An 18421-nucleotide genomic window follows, 5' to 3' on the forward strand; every position below is an offset into this window, starting at 1 on the left:
GACTAGGCAGAGAGCAATCACAACGAGAAAAATAGCGCACTAGCATACAGAAGGAAATTCACAACCATGCAGAGTACAGGCACACTACACAAAGAATTTCAGAAGCATAATACCTACAATTCATCAGTATCAAATGAAGGTCTGTAAATACTACCCTGTACATATCCTGATCTCCTTTATCATATTCCTCTGACTGCTACCTTAGGAATACGACAATTAAATGGTGTCAGAGACTTCGTTGACAGCACAGATTCTCTCCCTCTTCCTATTCCTCTCTCTCTCTCTCTCTCTCTCTCTATCTATCTATCTATCTCTATCTCTCTATCTCTCTCTCTCTACATTATTTTCGTAGTATCCAATGGAATAAAACTACCAACTACAAAAACTTCACTTCCGTCACCCTGTAGAGAACTCGATTAGATATTACTACATCACTACCTTCCGACATATCGAAAACACATAACGTCTACATGTTAATATCGAGCATATGTGGTGATCCTATAAAATATGCACATATTGGTCCATTGAAGTAGATGGCCAGAGAGCATAGTCGCTTGACAGACCTGTGTAACGCGTTGTCGCCCGTACTGTAGGAGGACCATATCCTACAGGCTATTGCTCTCAGGAGAGGGTTCCTGTGTTGTTCTTTCATAAGCAGTTTGATACATTGTTTTTCTTATGTTACACATGCAAGCAATGTATGACTACAGCTTTGTACACCACCTTACATGTTGTTTTTCCTCATGACTTAGAAGTCATGAGGAAAATTTTTATAGACATTCATTCGAGACTGATGAATTGTAGGTATTACGCTTCTGAACTTCTTTGTGTAGTGTGCATATACCCTACATGGTTTGAATTTCACCCCGTATGTTGTTGTTGTTGTTGTTGTTGTTGTGGTCTTCCGTCCTGAGACTGGTTTGATGAAGTTCTCCATTCTACCCTATCCTGTGAAAGCTTCTTCATCTCCCAGTACTTACTGCATCCTACATCCTTCTGAATCTGCTTAGTGTATTCATCTCTTTGTCTCCCTCTACGATTTTTACCCTCCACGCTTCCTTCCAATGCTAAACTTGTGATCCCTTGATGCCTCAGAACATGTCCTACCAACCGGTCCCTTCTTCTTGTCAAGTTGTGCCACAAACTCCTCTTCTCCCCAATTCTATTCAGTACCTCCTCATTAGTTATGTGATCTACCCATCTAATCTTCGGCATTCTTCTGTAGCACCACATTTCAAAAGCTTCTATTCCCTTCTTGTCCAAACTATTTATCGTCCATGTTTCACTTCCATACATGGCTACACTCCATACAAATACTTTCAGAAACGTCTTCCTGACACTTAAATCTATACCCGATGTTAAAAAATTTCTCTTCTTCAGAAACGCTTTCCTTGCCATTGCCAGTCTACATTTTATATCCTCTCTACTTCGACCATCATCAGTTATTTTGCTCCCCAAATAGCAAAATTCCTTTACTACTTTAAATGTCTCATTTCCTAATCTAATTCCCTCAGCATCACCAGAGTTAATTCGACTACATTCCATTATCCTCGTTTTGATGTTGTTGATGTTCATCTTATATCCTCCTTTCAAGACACTGTCCATTCCGTTCAGCTGCTTTTGCAGGTCCTTTGCTGTCTCTGATAGAATTACAATGTCATCGGCGAACTTCAAAGTTTTTATTTCTTTTCCATGGATTTTAATACCTACTCCGAATTTTTCTTTTCTTTCCTTTACTGCTTGCTCAATATACAGATTGAATAACATCAGGGAGAGGCTACAACCCTGTCTCTCTCCCTTCCCAACCACTGCTTCCCTTTCATGACCCTCGACTCTTATAACTGCCATCTGGTTTCTGTACTAATTGGAAATACCCTTTCGCTCCCTGTATTTTATCCCTGCCACTTTTAGAATTTGAAAGAGAATATTCCAGTTAACCTTGTCAAAAGCTTTCTCTAAGACTACAAATGCTAGAAACGTAGGTTTTCCTTTCCTTAATCTTTCTTCTAAGATAAGTCGTAAGGTCAATATTGCCGCACGTGTTCCAATATTTCTACGAAATCCAAACTGATCTTCCCCGAGGTCAGCTTCTACCAGTTTTTCCATTCGTCTGTAGAGAATACGTGGTAATATTTTGCAGCTGTGGCTTATTAAAATGATAGTTCGGTAACTTTCACACATGTAAACCCTTGCTTTCTTTGGGATTGGAATTATTACATTTTTCTTGAAGCCTGTATGTTAGTGTGCTATTCTCCTCGTTGTGATAGCTCTTTACCTAGTCAGTGATGGGTGGAGGACTAGACAGCCTTCTAACTAATGGTAGGGTCCTGTTGGAGCGTGATGATATTTCGAGGGAATCAGCAGCAGTGTATGACATTTTGGGGGATATATCTCACTCGAGGAAATCATGTGGTCTGAAATGCAATATATCGAAGACTGGAAGATTCGTGAGAAACCGGCAGGTAATCGATCTTTGAGGAAAGGGGAGTTGAGAGTTGAGCTCTATACTGCTTCTTCGAAGTGTTTCGGGCAAATATATTACAATCTCTCTCATACGTCTCTCGAAGTGACTGCAATGAGAAAACGGCGAGCTAATACGAAGATTTTTACAGAGAGACAGTCAGCAGCAGAAGTTCCGTCTTTTGTTTTCTCAATAAATAACTGACAAATTTCTTCCATGAGTTTTGTGTCCCTATAAATGGATGGAATAACATCTTAATATGTTGAGTAAATTTACATTTACATCTATATGCTCATTTCGCAAGTCATCGTACGGTATGAGGGGAGGGTAACCTGCACTAATACTAGTCATTCCCTTTCCTGTTTCCGACCCAAATAGAGGGGGGGGAAAGGACTGCCTACATGCCTCCTTATGAGGGCTAATTAATTGTATCTTACCTTATTCGAAATGTATGTTGCACAACCCTTCTGCTGTCAGCTTCAAATGTCAGTTCTCAATACTGTTCCTTGAAGAAGAACATCGTCTGCCTTCCAGGGATTGCCATTTGAGCTACTTGGCGAGTGTAATCCGTCCACTGGAAAAAATTACGCACCATACAAAGTGCATCTCTTCATCAGGTTAATTAATTAGCATATCAATTTGATACCAATGACGTGCCGCTAGGCGGGTGGAAGCAAGGGCTAGAACACCACAGATATTATTCGGGAGTTAGAGAGGCAAGCCAGCTTTTTTCTTTTTTCTTTTTCGCGACGAGTTCATTCAACGAAATTTTAATCTCCCGCCTACAGAGGGAGAGATAACCACCTTAATAAAATCAGTTACATTACCTAATTTATAGTGTGATATGTAATATAAACCTGATATTTACAAATTCTATGTGCTACTACCTTAACAGACTTCGTATGAGACGATGCATTTGGTTACTGTAATGGATTTCGAAAGCAAGGAAGCATCTAGTGACAGAGGTAGAGCGTGTTTCGAACACACTGTTATGAACCAAAAATGAGCTGTTTCTCCGCGGCGCGATGGAGTCGCGAGCTCGCGGGCAGACAGCACGTGGTGCCGCCTGACAGACGGTGGACGATATGTGCTTCGCGTTCGCGATCGTGTCGGAACGTTTTGCCAGATTTGTTTAGTGGAAATTTTTCGGTAGAGGAGGGTGCATACAAGACCTCACATATATTTAGCATTACATCCATTTGTGGCGGAAATTTAATTACTTGATTTGCATAATACACTACTGGCCATTAAAATTGCAACACCACGAAGATGAAGTGCTACAGACGCGAAATTTAACCGACAGGCAGAAGATGCTGTGATATTCAAATGATTAGTTTTTCAGAGGTTTCACACATGGTTGGCAACGGTGGCGACACCTACAACGTGCTGACATGAGGAAAGTTTCCAACCCATTTCTCATACACAAACAGCAGTTGACGGGCGTTGCCTGGTGAAACGTTGTTGTGATGCCTCGTGTAAGGAGGAGAAATGAGTACCATTACGTTTCCGACTTTAATAAAGGTCGGATTGTAGCCTATCGCTATTGCGGTTTATCGTATCGTGACATTGCTGCTCGCTTTAGTCGAAATCCAATGACTGTTAGTAGAATATGTAATCGGTGGGTTCAGGAGGGTAATACGGATGCCGTGCTGGATCCCACCGGCCTCGTATCACTAGCAGTTGAGATGACAGGCATCTTATCCGCATGGCTGTAACGGATAGTGCAGCCACGTCTCAATCCCTGAGTCAACAGATGGGGACCTTTGCAAGACAACAACCATTTGCACGAAAAGTTCGACGACGTTTGCAGCAGCATAGGCTATCAGCTCGGAGACCATGGCTGCGGTTACCCTTGACGCTGCATCACAGACAGGAGCTCCTGCGATGGTGTACTCAACAACAAACCTGGGTGCACGAATGGCAAAACGTCATTTTTTCGGATGAGTCCAGGTTCTGTTTACAGCATCATCATGGTCGCACCTGTGTTTGGCGACATCGCGGTGAACGCACATTGGAAGCGTGTATTCGTCATCGCCATACTGGCGTATCAACCTGCGTGATGGTATGGGGTGCCATTGGTTACACGTCTCGGTCACTTCTTGCTCGCATTGACGGCACTTTGAACAGTTGACGCTACATTTCAGATGTATTACGACCCATGGCTCTACCCTCCATTCGATCCCTGCGAAACCCTACATTTCAGCAGGATAATGCACGACCGCAGGTCCTGTACAGGCTTTTCTGGATACAGAAAATGTTCGACTGCTGCCCTGGCCAGCACATTCTCCAGATCTCTCACCAACTGAAAACGTCTGGTCAATGGCGGCCGAGCAACTGGCTCGTCACAATACGACAGTCACTACTCGTGATGAACTGTGGTTTCGTGTTGAAGCTGTATGGGCAGCTGTACCTGTACACGCCATCCAAGCTCTGTTTGACTCAATGCCCAGGCGTATCAAGGCCGTTATTACGGCCAGAGGTGGTTGTTCTGGGTACTGATTTCTCAGGATCTATGCACCCAAATTGCGTGAAAATGTAATCACATGTCAGTTCTAGTATAGTATATTTGTCAAATGAATACCCGTTTATCATCTGCGCTTCTTTGTGTAGCAATTTTAAAGGCCAATAGTCTATTTGCATGTGATACTCAAATGGTGAAAATGTTTTATTTCGAAGAAAGGTCAGTGTAAACTGGTGATGAGTGATTTATGTGATCTGTTTGATTCCTACAAATTATTAAACAATTAATATGATAGGGTAAGGCAAATTAATTATTTCCCTTTATTTTTGATATCGAAATTGCTTCAGCTCTCCCTTTGACCCCAGCATTAGTCAAAAGGATCACATTATTCTGAGAAGAGATGAAAACCTCGATCTGAGTGTCTGGAGATGTTGGTTCTCACACAGACAGGAAAGAGCCTCTTGAGAGATACATAGACAGGAAGCAAGTCTGGAATATCCTGGTCAACAGGCTGCTGCCACCTGATGCTTTGTTCAGGGTTGTGAGATCAAAGGAGACGGATGTCCAGTCCTTGGTCGGTGGTGCTTAGTAGTGTGATCTGTAGTTAGAACATTGGGCAGTTTTTGACGTCCATGTCAGTTTTAAATAGTGCCCAAGGCAAGCAGTGGCTCAAATTTTTTTGGTCGACTTTAGTAGATCAACACACTTCTGTAACAGGTTCAGCAGTAATCATCCAGACTGCATGGATCTGCAACTTGTGCGCCACGTTGTAACGGTCTTTAGGCTGATAAGTTTTCGATGTGCAAACCATTTAAGAACAACATTCTCATTCACTAGATTAATAGACATTACAATGAGAGCTCAAAAGCGCGCATGGAACAGAATTCTCTACATCTACATGAATACTCTGCAATTTGCAATTAAGTGCATAGCAGAGGGTTCATCAAACAAATTTCACATAGTTTCTCTACTGTCTCACTCTCTAACAGCGCACAGGAGAAACGAAAACTTAAATCTCTCTGTGACAGCTCTGTTTCTCTTACTTTATTATAATGTTAATTTCGCTCTATGTAGGTGGGTATCAACGAAAGTGTAGGCAGTCTTTTTAGTGGACCATTGTATCTCCTACGTGTTCTGCGAATAAATCGCAATCTTTGGTTTGTGTTCCCCATAACAATATCTATATGACCGTTCCAATTTAAGTTGCGCATAATTATAATCCGTAGGTATTTAGTTGGAAGCACACTCTTTACGTTTGTATGATTCATCGTGTAACAGAAAATTAATTTACTCATGTGGATGACCTCATACTTTTCATTTTTTAGGGTCAATTGCCGTTTCTCGCCTCGTACAGCTATATCAATTGGTTTTGATTTTTCAATGACTTAAGTAGATGGAAAATGACAGCATGATCTGCAAACAATCTAAGATGGACGCCCCTAAATCATTTATTAGGTTGTTGCATAGGTTTGTAGGGTTTTCATTTTGCATGTGGGTTTCCTTTGCTGTGGCTTTATTTATCGATTGTAATTTTTTTAGTTGTTGTTCACTGTTGCCATTTGAGTTTACATATAGTCATTTTGTCATGTGGAGATAGTGAGTGGAGCTGTGGACGCTGGAAAATGGAGTGCTAAGTGGGGAAATTGGAACATTTCAAATATATTCTCCTGTTTAAGTTCAATAGAGGGGCAACAGCAGCGGGGGCAGAGAGAAACATATGAGCCGTGAATGGGGATAATGGCATTGGACAGAGCCCGGCAAGAAAACGGTTTTGTCGTTTTAAGGAAGATCTTTTTGACATTAGTGACTCTCCACGTTCAGGAAGATCTTTGGGGTTTCGTGAGGACCGTTTAAACACATTAATCCACAATGATACATGTCAGCGTATTCGAAAAATGGCAAATGTGATGAACTGTAATCAGTCCACCATCGTACGGTATTTGCTTGTAATGGGGAAGATCCAAAAATTGGGTGTATGGGTACCGCATACTCTAAGCCAAAATCACAAAAGTCAGTGGGTGCGCTGCTGCTTTCTCGTCATCAATCGGTTCGTGAACAAACTGGCCATTCCTATCCCGTATCGTTACTGGTGACGGAGATATGGTGTCCTTATGCCAACATAACGAAAACAAAGGCATAGTTGAGCCCAACCGAAGCAGCAACTCCCCGTACAAAAACCTGCACTCACCAACAAATGATAATGTTACGCACCTGGTAAACAGTGATGGTGTGGTGTACTACGAACTGCTTCCTTGAACTGTAACCATGATTGGTGAGCCAGCAAATCCAGTCCAAGAGCAACGACCAAGAGGACTGCTTGAAGTGGTGCTACACCACGATTACATCCCCGCCCGCCTTCACCTAGACTGACAAAAACACTATACAGGAGTTGAGTTGGGAAGTTATTCCTCACCCGCCCTATTCACCTGATCTTGCATCCTCAGATTTTCATCTTTTCCTCTCTCTATCAAAAAATCATCAAGGAACTTCCTTTCCGAATCAAAATCCACTGTGAACATGGCTCAACGAGTTCCTCGTTTCAAAACAACGTGACTTCTACAGTCGCGGAATCGAAAAGTTACGCCATCGTTCGTAAACTGTAGTAAATAGTGAAGGAGAATTATTATTGATGATTAAAGTCTCTGTTGCGTCTATCTCTTTGTTTATTAAACATACTGAAAAACGCTACGAACTTACGCATCAACCCAATATATAAATTAGTAACGCTTCCTTGGGGAACGACAGATATCACTTCAGTTTTACTCGGTGACTTCCCATCACTTAGTACAAACTGTGGCCTCTCTAACAGGAAATCACATATTCAGTCACACAACTGAGACGATATTCTACAGGTAAGCAATTTCATCAGAAGTATCTTGTAAGCGTCGGTACTAAAAGCCTTTCGTAAATATGTTATGAACTCATCCGTGCTGGCGTCTAGGTGCGTGTAAGTGTTCTTCCACTGTCAACTGCTCGTTTGACATAATTTCTCTCTAGCTCATCTTCATTTCCTTGTTTATTTCAATATTTCTAGTGTGTCATTTTCTCCTGTTACCTGAGAAGTGACTGTCGACGCAATAGCAAGTAAAGGTTGAACAATTTAAGCACGCTTTGAAGCTTATTGAAGTATTACATTAACCGTCTGAGTGAGCTACTTGTATCCGTAATTCACGGTTTTATTCAATGTCTATTTGATTCTGTCTTCAGTTCTTAATTATTTATGTGCTGTTGTAATCTCTCTATCTGACCTCAATTTATACTCGTAGGTTGATCATAATAACAGTGATTAATCGAGAGACCGAAGTTAATTATGCCTGCAAATACGTGAGGAAACTGATAATTGGGTCATAATGAGGACAGGAAGCTATCAAGTTGGTATCCATTTTAGTAAGAAAGGGCAGCACCGGGAGAGGATCCATACACACTCACTCAGCTTTCTGGCGCCATTTGTACAGCTGTTTTGTACACATGGTGCTCTAGAGCTTGCACCGAAATCAGAACCTTTATGATGACTAATATGTTGATAACGGCTGCATAGTATGATTCGTATAAAACTTAACATTTATCATGCTGGACTGGCATCTGACTTCATACCAATCTTCGTTGGTTCAACAGTTCAGTGTTACACTTTAATACACTCTGTGCTAATTGAACATTCTACATCTACATCTACATGGATACTCTGCAAACCACATTTAAGTGCCTGACAGAGGGTTCATCGAACCATCTTCACAATTCTCAACTATTCCAATCTCGTATAGCGCACGGAAAGAATGAACACCTATATCTTTCCGTACGAGCTCTGATTTCCTTATTTTATCGTGGTGATCGTTCCTCCCTATGTAGGTCGGTGTCAACAAAATATTTTCGCATTCGGAAGAGAAAGTTCGTGATTGGAATTTCGTGAGAAGATTCCGTCGCAACGAAAAACGCCTTTCTTTTAATGATATCCAGCTCAAATCCTGTATCATTTCTGTGACACTCTCTCGCACATTTCGCGATAATACAAAACGTGCTGCCTTTCTTTGAAATTTTTTGATGTACTTCGTCAGTCCTATCTGATAAGTATCCCATACCGCGCAGCAGTATTCTAAAAGAGGACGGACAAGCGTAGTGTAGGCAGTCTCCTTAGTAGTCCTGTTACATTTTCGAAGTGTCCTGCCAATGAAACGCAGTCTTTGGTTAGGCTTCCCCACAACATTTTCTATGTGTTCCTTCCAATTTAAGTTGTTCGTAATTGTAATACCTAAGTATTCAGTTGAATTTACGGCTTTTAGATTAGACTGATTTATCGTGTAACCGAAGTTTAACGAGTTCCTTTTAGCACTCATGTGGATGACCTCACACTTTCCGTTATTTAGGGTCAACTGCCACTTTTCACACCATTCAGCTATCTTTTCTAAATCGTTTTGCAGTTTGTTTTGGTCTTCTGATGACTTTATTAGTCGATTAACGTCAGCATATTCTGCAAGCAACCTAAGACGGCTGCTCAGATTGTCTCCAAGATCGTTAGTATAGATAAGGAACTGCAAAGGGCCTATAACACTATATCTTGGGGAACGCCAGAAATCACTTCTGTTTTACTCAATGACTTTCCGTCAATTACTACGAACTGTGTCCTCTCTGACAGGAAATCACAAATCCAGTCACATAACTGAGGCGATATTCCATAAGCACGCAATTTCAGTATGAGCCGCTTGTGTAGTACAGTGTCAAAAGCCTTCCGGAAATCCAGAAATACGGAATCGGTCTGAAATCTCTTGTCAATAGCACTCAACACTTCATGTGAATAAAGAGCTAGTTGTGTTTCACAGGGACGATGTTTTCTAAACCCAAGTTGACTGTATGTCAATAGACCGTTTTCTTCGAGATAATTCATAATGTTCTAACACAATATATGTTCCAAAATCCTGCTGCATATCGACGTTAACGATATGGGTCTGTAATTTAGTCCTACTATCTTTCTTGAATATTGGTGTGACCTGTGCACCTTTCCAGTCTTTGGGTACGGTTCTTTCGTCGAGCGAACAGTTGTATATGATTGTTAAGTATGGAGCTAACGCATCAGCATACTCCGAAAGGAACCTAATTGGTATACAGTCTGGACTAGAAGACTTGCTTTTATTAAGTGATTTAAGTTGCTTCACTACTCCGAGGATATTTACTTCTACGTTACTCATGTTGGCAGCTGTTCCCGATTCGAATTCTTGAATATTTACGTCGTCTTCTTTTGTGGAGGTATTTCGGAAGGCTGTGTTCAGAAACTCTGCTTTGGCAGCACTGTCTTCGATAGTATTTCCATTGCTATCGTGCTATCGTGTAGAGAAGGCATTGATTGTTTCTTCCCGCTAACATACTTCACATACCACCAGAATTTCTTTGGATTTTCTGCCAGGTTTCCAGACAAAGTTTCGGTAAAATGATCCAATTATTATTTTATTCCGGTTGCCAACAATGACCTCTGTCCATACTAACTCACAGTAAGTATCTACTTCAATTTCGCGACAAGTTAAACTACTTCTGACACCAACAAACACGCCACCGCCAACCGTGTTTGGCCTATCCTTTCGGAACACCGTTAGGTTCTTCGCAAAAATTTCGTCTGAGCTTATATCCGACTTTAGCCAGCTTTCAGTGCATATAACGATTTGAGCATCACTGCTTTCTATTAGCGCTTGGAGCTCTGGTACTTACCCAACACGGCTACGACTATTTACAACTGTTATACCAATGGTCCCTGTATCTACGTTTTTCCTGTGTTCAGCCTGCATCCTTTGTGACTGAAGCCCTTCTTGTGTTTCCCCGAGGCCTTCCAACCTAAAAAACCGCCCAGTCCACGCCACACAACCCCTGCTACCAGTGTAGCCGCCTCCTGCGTATAGTGGACACCTGACCTATTCAGTGGAACCCGAAACATTGTTTGTCGCTACAGTCAGCGTGTTTGAAGTCTCGCGCATGTTAGTATCGTTTCGACACATAAGCAGTCTTGAATGTACTGCATGCTGCCAATTAATTGCATGGACATTGCATGGTTCACTGGTCAGCATGTCTGGCTGCTATGCGGAGGATCCGGGTTCGATTCCCAGTACTGCCAGGGATTTTACCTTGGTGCCGGGGCTGGTATGGGCTGCATTCGCTCTCGAGATGCCAATTGAGGAGCTACTGGAATGAGAAGGAGTATCTTCAAGGTCAAGAAAGTCGACATTGGCAGAGGTTGACAAGACGGTCGGTCGGCCCCAACTGGTCTGTCTGGGCCAGGCCGCGGAGCTTTGTTTTGCTTACGTCTCATGGTAGTACGTCCCTCATATCAATAAAATACTGGCCTAACACATAATAAATAAATAGCGCAACTGAGTCCAAACAAACGTTATAGCTGCTGTAATAATCGCATTCAGCTCCACTAACTTCATCTGATAGAGAATTCAATAAGATTTTTACCACATCTCGCTCCTCCCATGTATCAAAAACAAATGCCATACACGTGTTGGCATTGAGCACATGTGACTATCTTATTAAATATACAGGTATTGATCCATTGCACAGACTAGGGTAAAGCTGCATCGCCTGTACTGTAGGAGGATGTTCGTACAGCGCGAACTATACTGTAAGTCGCAAGAGACACTCCCTGTGACCTTGTGTCGTTGTTTGATACATTGCTTTTTTCTGATGTAACGCGCCTTGTATATTGCCTTACATTTTGTTTTTTCCCACCAAAAGTTCAAGGTCTGTGTCAGTTTCTAAACTGATATTAACACGTCTGATCCACAGCCTCTCACAGAAAACTAGGCGTCACACAGTATAAATCATATTGTTACTGGTGCTACCACAAGACACCACACACAATGGTTGATGTTAAATAAAAGATAGTTACAACATAAGGAAACTGGAAGAGTTTTCTGGCGTTGTGGAAAGTCTCCAAACTACAGTCCGAAGGTGACTGCCAACCGCCAGCTGCCTGAGCCGAGCGATTCTAGGCGCTTCAGTCCGTAACCCCACTGCTGCTACGGTCGCAGGTTCGAATCCTGCCTCGGGCATGGAGATGTGTGATGCCCTTAGTTTAGTTAGGTTTAAGTAGTTCTAAGTCTAGGGGACTGATGACCTCAAATGTTATGTACTATAGTCATGTGAACCATTTTACTGACGAGCTCTACATTCAAACTCATCTGTCACAGTGACGGAATAGCTGATAGCTCTACGTCCCGTTTCGACTGATTCCTCATATTGCAATTACGTACGTGATCACTGTTCTGATGCTAGCCAACCCCAGAAGGTGTTGCCCGTCCAAAAAATCTTCCTCCACCTCAAACAAGCGATTTCAGTCAATCATTCTGTGGTAACCAACAGCATGTCAGTGGACGGATGGGATGGAAAAGACACCGTCGATGTACTGAAATAATAAACGTCATAGTTGATAGTGAGAAATATTTTAGCAATTTTACCGTAATTTCAACACTGACCCATGATGCGACAGCATGTTTCCCAATTTCAGTGTCATAGCTAAACCATCCCTTCTCCACTTTGCGAGTATCATTGCGAATGTAGATAGATGACCGTTCAGTACGTCCATTCATTGTTAATCCTCGAACAGATACGTCATCAAAGTATACCAGACAGCACTCTACACCTCGAGGATAGTGCTTAATTTACGATCTGTCTCTATAATGATGGCAGTCTTAGGATAAAATTAGGGACTGAAAGACCCTCTCACACTGTCATTGACCAACCCACCCTGCAGCACCGTTACCGATTTAGTCTGAAACCGACCAGAAGTAAACCGCTACATTCCATGTCTCGTGAATGAATGGAGCTTGCCGAATCCTCTCCCATCCAAGATTTCTCGAGGTGCGCCCTTGTCGAGGAGGTTAGCACTCCTTATCGATGTATAGTAACAGATTTTAAAGTGTTGTGATGTAATAGCAGACGTTTAAGAATAACAAGAAAGGGGTGATTTTTATGCATGATGGAGCTAGAAGCATTTTTACGTAATTCAGTCATGCTATCAATTTTAAAGTATTGTTCTAGAGTCTAGGATCAATACCTTGATGGCTACAATGTTCCGCACTTAAAACAGGCTGTAATGTTAGATCGCTACAGTTTCCGACTCATCAGTCGTATTGAATGCAGCACTGTTAATATTACAATGTAAGAAATATATTTCAGGTGCATGATATACATCCTTTTTCCTTGTTTCTCTACGATAAACTGTGTTACAAAACCGTAAAACGAAAAAACTACTTTCTTAAATACGTGGGAGGAGAGAGATGCGGTAAAAATGTTATCGAGTTCTCTATCGGATGAAGTTAGTGGAGCTTTTGTAGTTGGTAATTTTTCTCTGTTGGATGTTACAGAATAACGAAGATGGCATGTTGGGGTGATGGATGTGAATGGGCCCTGATGGACACGCATCTGCAGTACTTGTATGTAGTTTGGGGGCACACCAAAGTGCAATAGAAAAATCCTGGTCCTTCTTCCGGTTTCCGTTTCCATCAATTGGTCAAAACACAGTCCTGTCTTAGTAATGCAGCTTAGCCTGTTTTCTGCATGAGTTACAGAAGGTGGTAGATATAGCTTTTTCTGAGTTCTACTCAGTTCCGATTTACATTGGAACGATCACATGCGCAAAGCTACAGGGATGGTAGCAGAGGCTGGGGGGGCAGTTTCAAGATGCACAGGGACTACCTAAAAGGACATTGGAATTTTACTGTAGCAGATAGGTTCGAGAAAGGTGACTCGTTTCGAGATATAAGAGTGCCACAAATATGATTCACTAGTGGCTGTAATCATTAAAGGTTTTCTCCACAGGATCCACTGCAGGTATGTGCTTGAATGGGGAGACTTGATTCCAAATCACAGACAGCACTTATAGAGCACAGCGTAGCACTAGAGATCTGAAACGCTAATGTACATTTCTTACGACCTCATTCTACTACTGTTTGTGATCCTTCTCAATCAACCATCGCCTATAACCCTGTCGAATTATCACCGAACCACCGCCATGGTATCGAGAGAAAACTAGAGAAATATCTAGCAGCAGCGGCGTGAGGGAGTTACAAATACCGGTTTCATAAAACGCTTGTTAGCCGAATCACTTTCAAAATTCGGTGATTTTATTATGAGGTTGCACTGTCAGTGACGAGTAATGGGACTGTTGGTCTGATACTATACACTCTGGCGATCACCATCTATATTCAGTGTCAGGGTATTTGTATGGTAAAAACCACTTCATTCAGAGGTAATTCCATACCTCGATTTATAAAGCCAGTATAGTTTTTAACATGGATACTTGTTATGCACCTGTAGTTCCAAGAAAAGTTGTGATGGTAATATGGTTGTAAGGTGTCAGGCAAATCCAACACCTTCCATGAAAACCCTGACATAATAAGCAAATTTACTAGTATGTCACATAGCTCCGAATAAATCGTGACGTGAAATTAACCAAAGCAATACAAGTAACGAGTGAGCAAATGGAATACCACAGACTAACACAAGAATGCCTAAATGCATGTCGTACCTTCCCAGCGTGAGGCAGACGCAGTTCCGAGGGGAGAAACGAGGACAGAAGCCGAGAGCAGAACCGTGTTAAGCTAGAAGGTCCTACGATAAGGGAGGGGCTGGTCACCCACGCCGCCAGACTACCTGTACGACTACACAACCCGCACGTTTTAGCGTGAGGCTTTTTCGCGTCTCAGGTACGTCAAGGACCACCCCAGCCCATGTTAAAAGCTAGAGCCCTCCAGAAAAGCAGTATAGATCTTACGATAACACAAAAAGGGCCACTATCACCCGCAAGGTCTAGCGTGAGACTTTTTCGCGTGTCTGTTACATTAGGACAATCCTCCAGCCCATGTTAAAAGATAGAGCCCTCCAGAAGAACAGTATAGATCTCACGATAACGCTAACAGGACCACACCAGCTGCAGATTTTAGCGTGAGACTTTTTTGCGTCTCTGTTACGTTGCAAACTTTAAAAACATTGCCCCACCACGAAAAGTATAACGTTTCTCATTGGATAGACAGAATTTTTGTAGGCGGAGCTTAAGGTTAATATTGAGACCCTGATTGGTCAGATGAACACATAGCCAGATAGTTTTTTTAAACTAACTTCGGTAAATTGTAGTCAGGAGAAGTTAGAGGAGAGTTCGTTCCGAGACGGCGAGCTGGATGGCTGCTGCGCCGGCCGCCGCCGCCCTGACGCTTCCTAAACACCGACAAGGTAATGAACGCACGCGATGCCGCATTTTTGAGCGCATAAGGCTTCACTCAGAACTGCAGAAGACTCATCTGTTACACCCCTTTTTTGCTTAATACTAGTGTCGATCGTTAATTAAAACCCATGGTGTTCACATTTGCCACTTGAAGAAAAGATCTGAAACGCGATGATTTTTCTTTTATATAGTTATTGAGAAGCCACATCAGCCACTGTAATTTACGACAAGTTAAATAAGTAATTAAAGATAAGTGAGGGTCACTGTAGACCATTTTTGATAGTTTTCTCTTTTGTGAAACTTAAATTAAACCTAGATTATAGATGTGATATGGCATAGGTCATCCTTCGATCGATTGTAGAACTTGGAAACCCATTCAGGGAATATTCGTTCACATTTTTGTTGAACGCAGTTGGTTTTTACCATCCTGTATTAAAACATTTCCTTTTATCAATAGTGCAATTTATAAACGATGTTTTGTGAGTAGAATAAAATTTCCAATGGTAAACTTAGCTGCCTTTTTCGACGTTATTTTACCAGCTAACTAAAAATAGGGAAGCCTTGAACCCTTTCCACTAAATTTAGCTAGTCTTAAGATTCTTTTACAGGGAGTGCAGTGGAGCTGACGCTGAGATCATTTAGTATTTGGTTATATCATCGCTAGTCTCACTGAACTCTTCTGAATTCTACATGTCATGTGTGGTCTGGCGTCTCCTTACCAGCAACAGGTCCCAGGTTCAAACTAGTTAATTCCCTAAAAAAAAAAAAAAAAACACGTTCAGAGCGTCGTTGCGCGAAAGTGGTAGGGAGACACGATATAGTACAATCAGACACCACCATGAATGTTTAGATGGTTGTGTACTTTTAACATCTTGCTGTTTGTAAGACGATTATCCATCTCTTTCTAGGGCACAGTAGTACCATTCGCAAGAAAAACTTTTGAGACATGTCCACCGATCGTTGATTTTCGGTCAGTGTTATTTCGTATCTCCAGAAATCAGTTATTGACGAAGTGTTGTACTTAGTAGTAGGGGATGTGTGATAGGTTCGCTATGAGCATCAGGCTTGTATAATATGTGTTTGTGTTCCGACTTATGTAAAGGAAATGACTATGTCCAGTCGTAAAGAAGGTATGGATCTGACGTGGAATACTGTGATAGCAAAGGGAAGAGTATGTCAGGTCATAAGAATGGCACAGATATTTCTATTTCCAGAGCCACTGCCGTCAGCAGAGAGTATTTCCGATACTTCGCCCATTGTCGAATGTAATTGAACTGAAACTACAATCATAACATTTAATTGTAAGTATAGCTATCGAATATATATGTGATCTATTTCGTAGGATGATTGTGTGTATGATTGCTTGGCGCGGGGGTGGTGGTGGCCTGTGACGGGAATGAATCATGCTTCCCGATACGGAATCAGCCTTCCAAATGGAGAGTCATGTTGCGATGCAGGGATGTAGATGACTTAACCACGTCATCCCTTAGACGGCCAAATAACGTACTAATACTTCGTATGTGTTAGACAGCTTTCGTGATCACAAGGAAATTTGAGAAGATTCAATATGGGCATGTGTTTGCGCTGGACCATTTTTCCCTCCGATGTAAATTGTCCGATTGACTGCTTCTTCACATTTCCTGTCTTTATTTCGTTGAGAGAAGATCGATTGTTGTGTGTTGAGTGCATCTAACAGGTGAAAGACAGGTGGAGGGCACGTTTGCAGGTTCTCTAGACATGAGAAACGCCTTAGTTGACTTTGTAAATAATAAGGATGACTTGGAATCTATTATATATCAACATCGGTAATCACGAGTGGAAATATCATTCTCATCTATTTTTTTTCGAGTTTTGATGTAAAGATCTGCTCAGACGTGATAAGTTTCTCAGTTGAATGTATAAAACTATACCAATTTTGCTCGTAAGACTAAATGAACCTGGACATTGACTATTTTCGTGGAAAGTGGAAATTTATTATCATAGCGAACGTTTTTTTTCCTTTTTGTTAAGAGTTACATTATTAAAGGAGTCGATTTGATGTTAAATAATGCGGCACATAATGGGGGGGGGGGGTGAGTTCTCTGCGTGACTGCATTTCTGCCCCAGTCCCTGCTGGAGTGTCCTCCGTGACATTAAACAAAAGTGTTTTCAATCCTAGAACAGCGTTGTGGAGCTGTCTAATCTGCGTCAGCTCGTCGCCGCAGTGGCAGTTGCTGTGCCACTATACTTCAGTCGACCAAGACGCATTTGGTAAAGCCGAGCTTTTGTCTTCTATTTGCTTTTGTGTTGGCAGACGGCGGAATACACGAGCTGTGAGGTTGTCGGTGGATTAGCTCCCTCCCTCGGTCCTTCCATCCTGTATGTGGATTTTTGGCAGTTTGTGATTGTACATGGAGGAGAGTGCATGTTCAACTGCCGTCTCTTAGGACAATGATTTTCCCCAGTACATGTGTTGCATTATGACCTATTCGTTACAAGTTCTAGTTTTTTTTCACGACAGTTTCGAAGTGTAATTAGAACTGTGGCGCATTTTTTTCTGCCAGCTGTGATAGCGTGCATTGGCCTCAGTTAGCTGTGCTGTAGGGTGAATTTTAGTAGGCACCTGTAGTGAACTCTGACGTCAACCAGCGATAGATGCTGTGTACTCAGGTAATACACATTTTTTTAAACTCCTCTTTGTCCAACACCAGCATCTAGTCAGTTGAATGTATTTCCCAAGAAAAAGAATGAAGATAGTACCTTACACTCCAGCCTTTTTCCCTAGCGTGTAAGTGTAGGGTAGAGTCTGAGTGTTTCTGTCGCTGGTTTCGAGTGGTATTGCGAGATATTTTTCCCAGCAGGATAAGATCAGTCGTGTGGTATAGTCAGTTTTTGCGCTATATTGCGATTTTTATGCGGTCCTTGTGCAGCGCTATGCATATAGTTTTGTAATAAGGACCGGTTTTCGTGATTAATTACGTAATTAGGATGAATATTTGCGTGAGTTTCCCGACCAAAATAAATGAAGTAGACTAACCTTCCTCCCCCCATCTGGACGGTTTCCATGTGTTAGGGGGTAGTTTTTGGCAATCTATCCAGTAGAATCAGAGTTCGTGTCGATGATAAGTTGCGTTTTTTAAGTGCACTGAATGTTTGTGCACTGAATTACTTTCGGGTGTTTAAGTGTTGTGAGCATGTTGGCATGCATTATTTCGGTGATCTACGAGTAGTCTGCATGTCTGCATGCTGTGTAATGGATTATTATGGTAATTTACGTGTTGTTTGCGTCTTTGCACATCAATGTACTGCATAATTT

This window comes from Schistocerca gregaria, chromosome 4 (genome assembly GCF_023897955.1).
Source record: "Schistocerca gregaria isolate iqSchGreg1 chromosome 4, iqSchGreg1.2, whole genome shotgun sequence".
Classification (NCBI taxonomy): domain Eukaryota; kingdom Metazoa; phylum Arthropoda; class Insecta; order Orthoptera; family Acrididae; genus Schistocerca; species Schistocerca gregaria.